Source organism: Asparagus officinalis, chromosome 1 (assembly GCF_001876935.1).
Source record: "Asparagus officinalis chromosome 1, Aspof.V1, whole genome shotgun sequence".
NCBI lineage: Eukaryota > Viridiplantae > Streptophyta > Magnoliopsida > Asparagales > Asparagaceae > Asparagus > Asparagus officinalis.
This window is the reverse complement of record NC_033794.1, coordinates 85,783,565-85,791,688: the sequence shown is the minus strand read 5'-3', so window position 1 is coordinate 85,791,688 and position 8,124 is coordinate 85,783,565.

The window sequence follows — 8,124 nt, the reverse complement described above, 5'->3', positions numbered from 1 at the left end:
AGGGGCATGCACACTAGAATGCATGAGTCAATTACTTTACTATAATTAAATCCCTATGTCAATGAAACATAAAATAGAACCATGATCCCAACATGAACTATGTGAAAAGAAAAACAGAACAAAAAATGAACACCATAAAATAGAAGCATTAAAGTATTTTGTATGAAAAAAATATTGGAAAGAATAATTAGCTTTCTAATTTCATGTTTTCTATTATACATTTTGGAAAATTGTATGCGCGCTAAAAAAATGTACAACGTACCACGGACTGAACTTGCGCACCAAAACAAGCTACTCTCCATCAAATCCAAATTTTCTAAGTGGCGGATTGTGTACCCGAATTTGTACCACAGACCCGCTACATACCACATACTGTGTCACTATGGTTTTTAGCAATTTAAGTAGCATCTTGAGTTAAGTCATCTACAACTTCCTTATGCAGGGAAAATTAGATTGCAGTTGGCCATAGCTGTTAGCAATTTATCCCAAAAACAATAATAATATTTTTTTCCAACTTAATGAGATGTTTCTCCCAGAGTAACCAGAAAATAGATTTAATAAATGTTAATCATAGACATACAACTTGAATGCTAAAAGGGACTCCTTGAGGGAAGTTAAACTTCCAGACGGTATATAATGAGTTCCAAGGCGTGTATATAGTGCATCAGCAGGAGATGAAATTCCTTTTCCAGTCATTCCGAGGTAAGCAAATTAAGAAAGTTCAGAAAAGTTTCCTTTGAAAACAAATTATATGTGGGTTCACTGGATAACTAACATTAAATTAATACTATATGAATTTTACATATAGTATATATAGTAATAATGTAAGTAATAGAATCTTTTCAAACTCCTACCCTAATTCCAGTATTCTCTTTAAGTATCTTTTTCTGTGCTTTATAGCCTTATAGGGCTCTGTTCAACTTAGAGTCCACCCATTTTCTTTTTCTGTTGTCTAAAATGAGATTTTAAATCCACCAATTTCTATTCATCCTTCCTATCCTAAAGGACTGGAGAAAACAATAGGGAAAGCAAAGTTTTAATCACGTCAAGGTACAATTTTATATCAAATTTTATTCATCATTTGGCATATAATTAAATAGAATGGAGAAGAGAGAATGACAGAGTGTCAGCAAGTAAACAATTAACATTAACCACAGATCATAAGTTTTAACAACTAAGCAATATATATTTGTGAACTATGGCAAATTTAACATGTATTGGTCCTAAACTAATAATGAAAGAAATGTAGCATCGAAAATTCTCCAAAAACATGATAAACTATAGTTGAATAACCATCCTTTTGAATTGGCTCCATTTGCTGTAATAATAAAATGCACTAAATGTATTCAAATTATGGAAAGTAGATATGATCAATCAGTTTAAGTGATCAAGAGAAGAAGACAAGAAGCAAAAAGTAAAAGAGGAAGAGGAAGACAATGAAGGAGAAGTGGAGGAGGAGGAAGTAGAGAGAAGAGAGAAGAGAGGATGAGAAGGAGGAGGTGGAGGAAAAAGAAGAGGAAGATGCAGAAGAAGAAAAATCATAGTATGGATATTGGCTGCAATCCCTTTAAGAGCATCTTCCTCGCGCACCTTTCATGCTAATATGTAATAAGCACCAAGAATATATATATATACTATAATATATATATATATTATATTATATATATATATATATATATTCTATGATATATATATATTAGAGAGAGAGAGAAGATGAGTAGATGAGAAATGGGTATGCTGCGATACCAAGCACAAATTTTTTGTGTTTGTAGTGATGCTTGTCATATTCCCCATTCCACTTCATTCCAATCTCAACAACTCCTTAACCCATGGTGAATATGGGCCCTGATTTTCAGTATGAGTGAAGGGGAATCATTGTCACCTTACTACCAAGCACAAAGACTTGCTGCTCTTACCAGCATACCCATTGTTCTTATATATATATATATATATTATATATATATATATATTATATATATATATATATTATATATATATATATATATATATATATATTATATTATATATATATATATATATATATATTATATATATATATATATATAACACGGTCATTCTCCTGCGCATTAAATTGCCTTACGCTTCCCGATTCATGTTTGTTGCTTCGGCGGTTTCTTCAAAAAACTCCAGTCGCTCTCATTAGGACGTGTCTTACCAGGCTCGTGCCTCCCTATCTTTCTCTCTCTCTCTCTCTGTCCCCCTGTAAATAAACCCCAAATTCTCCAACCCCTCCTCCTCCAGCAAGCCCTAAAAAAACCCTCAACTCCATCAAGCCCGTGACCCAACCCCACCTCCTCTAGCAAGCCCCAAAAAACTCTTTATCCCTCTCGTCATTCGATCTCTCTCTCGAGCTCCGCCCAACTCTGCCGACTCCCCCTGACTCCGCCTCAACGACATCCCCATCTCCGCTGCTCGATCTCCCTCGAGCTCTCTCTCGAGCCTCCCCCAACTCCGCGCATGACCCCCAACTCCACTGACTCCCCCTCCTCCGCCGAATATCCCCAAACCTCCTCCACCGCTGACATCCCCCAACTCCGCCGACCGCTCTCGATCTTCCTCAAGCTCTCGATCTCCATCAAACCCCAAAAATCTTGAATCGACGCTACAGGTAAAGATCTCCATCAAGCCCCAAAACTTTTTTCAACTATTGCTTTGTTATAGAGAAGATTCTATTAAGTTTGTGGGAATTTTGAAAATTTTGGTTATTGATTACGTTGATTTGATCAATGAGATAATGCTGACTAGAATCATTTAACTGAAGCCTAAGAATTTTGATTTTTTGATTTTTGTTTACGAGCATAAATACAACTGTAGGGGATAACTTGATGGAGTACACTAGTTTTATATTTTTTGGGTTATTTGGCTCGAATTTCATTAATTTTATATTACAAGCAGGCATTATCTCATTGATTTTAGCATTCTTGGAATTATAGATTATCAATGTATTTGGTTATTTGGCTCGAATATTAGTTGCATGAAGTTGATATTAAATTCATGTTAAATTGTTAAAAATTGGCAAATTGAAATGGCTTAATCATCAACTGTGGAAGGTAACTCATGTGTTGAAGTGGATATTAGATTCATATTGAAACAATGCAAGTATGGAGAATTAGCGGATGTGAAGATAACGAAGTCAAACAAGAACAATAACCGTGATAGAATATACTACTCGTGTAAAAGGCAAAAGTGCGGTTCGTTTTTGGGCTGGTGCAAGATTTTATCAATTGAACAAGTAGCACTCGTCATTGCCCCACCAAAGGTGCATGACTTAGTTGTTGTACATGAAAAAGTATTATGGAAATGGCTAACTGTTATAGCTTTTTTGTTGTCTTTTTGTTTGGCCATAAAAGAAATTATGTGATGTAACTTGATTTGCTGGAATGAAACCATCTTTTGTTTGGCCATTAAAGAAATTATGTGATGTGAGGAAAATACTTTCTTATGTATGTAAAGTATACTGAAGAGAATTATGACTTCCATGTCTAAGATATGAAATTTGAATCAACGTGCACTACAATATCATCTTTTCTTCACTCTATTTATGTCATGGTTTCTTCTGATAGCTTCAAACCAGGAAACATGGTCATGGCATGTTCTATTATTCTTTGTGCTTCTTCATAGCTAACTTATGGATGCTTTAGTCTTCTAAATCCAAAAGAAGGGTTTTGTAACTTTGATTTTGAGCGGGGGTGTTATGAAGTTTAGTCCTGGTTCCAGTTCCTCTGTTTTTTGATGCTATTGTAATCTTAGTTACTTGCATATATTGTGATCTTAGTTCCGCCAAAAGAATATGGCCTCATTTATTGTTCTTGTGCTAATTTTCATTTGATGGCCTTTCGGATGTTGAATTCATATATTGTGATCTTAGTTACTTGCAGTAGCCTATATTGTTATTGTTGTTGACACAAGTCTACTAGATTAGAGCACAAACATATGGAGTGAACAGCTAATTTTCCTTAATCAGAGTACAAACATAGGGACTGTTAAAAAATCTGATGATGTCCTAAACAAAATAGTGGTAGAAAAACGACAAGATGCGTTAGTTGGTAATCTCAGATTTATTGCTAACACAATTTTTTGGCCAGTTCCCTATAAAATAGACTGCAATTGACATCCGTATGCAAAATAAAAAAAGAACACAACATTCAAACATTCAAATAGTGGTAGAAAAATGAATGTTCTTCTTCGATACATCTGAGAAATTACTACACACAAAGAAAAACAACAAAGCATCTCTAACATTCAAATCAAACCTCAAACCCCAACGATTAAAAGATTTCAAATACAACCAACAATCTACAACTCCACAATCCAAATCTATTCACAAATCTCCTGACACTGATGATTACATTTGAAACAATCAACAACAACCATATACCAAACCTTAGCACTCTAGTGAACACTAGCTACAATCTCCGTTTCAGTGCTAGCTTCCTCTGAACTAGACAACCCTTGATAGCTCTTAGTTTTCTCGGCCTTGAACATATCACCATTCTCCAAACTCAACAACTTCTCCTTAGCCTCTCCTTTGAGTAGCTCCAAACTCAACAATTTCTCCTCGGGTTCATTCAAAAAGATTCACATCATCCCCATCTTCACTTGATAACCCATTACCCTCTTGCAAATTTGTATCACCACATGTAGAAGACCTACATTATATATATATATATATATATATATATATACATCAAGAGGGATACTAGAATGTGAAAAATAAGACAACATAAATAATAAAAGAATTACTTACGGATTTGTGAGTGCCGGATAATTTCGCTTATCATGTGATTAGCCTACTTTACCACACCCGTGACAACGTCTATATTTTTTATTTTTGGCTCTAGCCATTGCTTTCTCTTTTCCTCCTTTCAACCTTTTGCTGCACCCCTTTGCTCGCACTTGATCAGGTTCATTGAAACTATTGTGAAAAGTACAAGAACCATGCACTCTAGTACCATCACCTATTATATTACTACCTATTGAATTATTTTTCTCGGTGAAGCTCATTACAGCCATGCGGCTACTAAGAAATTGGACAATTTGCTCATTAATGCTACGCAATCCATCGGTAAACATCGTCCTTATTTCTTCACATACGAGGGACTTGTCAACTAAATCCGAAGATGATTGGATAAATTGACTTCGTGTTAAAGATAAGAATTGTCAGGGGTTATCTGCATGTCTTTATCATCATCCATTGTTCCTGATTTTGCAGACTTAGTCCACCTCTTTAAGATGTATTTATCGGGCAATATTTCAGCATCAAATTTCATCAAATATGAGATAACGTGCGTACATAGGATTCTGGCGCTTTTGAACTTTTTACAACTACAAGAAAAAAAATCCAAGTCCTTGTCGTAAACGATTTCGCGGACTTTACTTGTTGTGAGCTTCTTTCTTTGAATTTGATACACACGGTGATTGTCGGTTTCCCTAACAAACAGCAACTTATAGTTAAAGCTGTCACACACTTCAGCCTCAAACTTGTAATACATCTCATTCGTGTAAATATCAACCATTTGCTCTAAAAAGTCATGATTTATTCTAAGTTTAGGTTTCTCAATTACATCTTTATGATCGGCCATCAACTCCTCGTGACGTTGGCGCACTCGTCCCCTGCCAAACTATATCATAAAATCCACCAATAAATTATTCTTTGAAACAAATTTCTTAAAAAATGCATGTCCACTTTCTGCTTGTTGACTACTTGACATGTCAGCTGAGAAAACGTGATTAACATATGCAGGAATCTATCTTGACCGAAGTTCATATTGGTCTTGCAGCCACTTGTTTTCTTCTAACCCACCTTTTTAATCAGACTTTCCCATTGTAAATCAAATTCTTCAGGAGTTTCCGATTTCCAAATGCAAGTCGAGAACTCACTCTTATAAATACTATACTTCACTACATTAATTTTCTCAGAAAACTTCATTAATATATGCCAACTACAATACCTGTCAAAAGAAATTTCTAAAGTGTTAAAAAGAAAGGCTATGTATATAAATATTTTCAATAATATATACAAACTATAATACTTGTGAAAAGTATTTGGAAGAACAAGAGGGAATGCCTTAGTCATAGCTAGGCATACTTTCCAAAATTGATTAAATAACCATACAAAATTATCAACGCTCTCATGATTTAAAAATCCATAAGCAAAAACAATTGTTTGACCATGATTGTTAACCCTCATTATTGGTGCAAATATCAGGCCATAGTGATTAGTGTTATAAGTAGTATCAAAGATTACAACATCACCGAAAAATTATAAGCCCGCCTTGAACTTGCATTGGACCAAAAACAACGAGTAATCTTTTGTTCCTCATCGGCCTCTATTTGAAAAGTAAATGAGGGATTCTTTCCTTGCTCCAATTTTAAATACTCATAAAACATTTTACCATCATACCCCTTCATATCAGTACGTATATCTCTTTCATGATTATACAAGTCTTTTTGAGTGCACCCAATATTTTCTATACCTCCAGATTGTACTCCAAGAAAACTAAATTGTTGATGCTGAGGTATATTCACCATGGAGAACTGTTTAGTTAAAGACTTTGTTGCACTGAAACGTTACGATGGAACCTTAAAAGATAAACCTTTGATAGTGTTGATAGAGGGTGGCTGTGCTCCTCATTAAAAATAGTAACACTGTATTTTCCGGAGTTTGATTTTAAAACTGTAATTTTGGCAGTACAATCCTCAGCTAAGCTTCCTCGACGTGTTTTCTTTCCAACATCCGTGATTCTTGGAGATTTTCCTTGTTTAAAACAAACATACTCATTCCTTCTTATTTCATCACTTCCCGGCTCTTTCTGAGTAGTCCTAGCCCTTACACTAAACCCAACTGCTTTAGCATAAGCATTGTAGAATGTCATAACATCATCTATTGTGTCAAATTCTTGCCCTTTTTGGCCTCAACTCATCTGATACTTGAGGAGTATATATCAAACTATCGTCATCCAAGTTTTCTATTTCTCACAAAAAATTGTAATTGACCTATATAAAATACATATAATATCAAATTTCATAATATCGAAGGAGGGCGCCTGAGGCTAAACCAGAGGCTAAACCAGAGTCAAATAAACCAAATAAACTAGAAATTGGGGCATGATCCTTACCTGAGTTCAGAGAGGGATTGATGAAATCTCATCGAAGGAGGGCACCTGAGGCTAAATCTCGAACCAAGTGGCAGTGGCGGAGTTAGGGGGAGTTGGGGGATGTTGGCGCATACGGGGAATGTCACCGTCGGTGGAATTGGGGGCCGTCGGCGGAGTTGGTGGAAGTCGGGGGACGACGGCGCAGCTGGGGGAGCTCGAGAGAGAGATCGAACGAGAGATCGAGCAGCGGAGATATTTAATGTCGTTCGTCGAATTATTATTATATTAGTATATTTTTATTTTATTATTTTATTTCTCCAGCGCATAAAATGTGTAGTTTCCCGATTTCACGTAGCGTTGCTTGGGGGTTTTCTTTATTTTTACACGCTATTAGCATTGCAGCTCGTGCTCCCTATCTTTCTCTCTCTCTTCTCTCTCTCTCTTTCTCTCTTCTCTCTCTCCTTTGAAAAACCCCAAATTCTCCAATTCCTCCACGCAAGCCACAAAAAAACCAACTCCATCAACCGTGTTCCAACCTTTTCCCCAAAAAACTCTGCGATCCCTCTCGTTCGATCTCTCTCTCTCGAGCTCCCCAACTCGCCGATTCCCCCAACTCGCTTCCAACGAAAGTCCTCTCTTAATTATTATTATATTAGTATATTTTTATTTTATTATTTTATTTCTCCAGCGCATAAAATGTGTAGTTTCCCGATTTCACGTAGCGTTGCTTGGGGGTTTTCTTTATTTTTACACGCTATTAGCATTGCAGCTCGTGCTCCCTATCTTTCTCTCTCTCTTCTCTCTCTCTCTTTCTCTCTTCTCTCTCTCCTTTGAAAAACCCCAAATTCTCCAATTCCTCCACGCAAGCCACAAAAAAACCAACTCCATCAACCGTGTTCCAACCTTTTCCCCAAAAAACTCTGCGATCCCTCTCGTTCGATCTCTCTCTCTCGAGCTCCCCAACTCGCCGATTCCCCCAACTCGCTTCCAACGAAAGTCCTCTCTT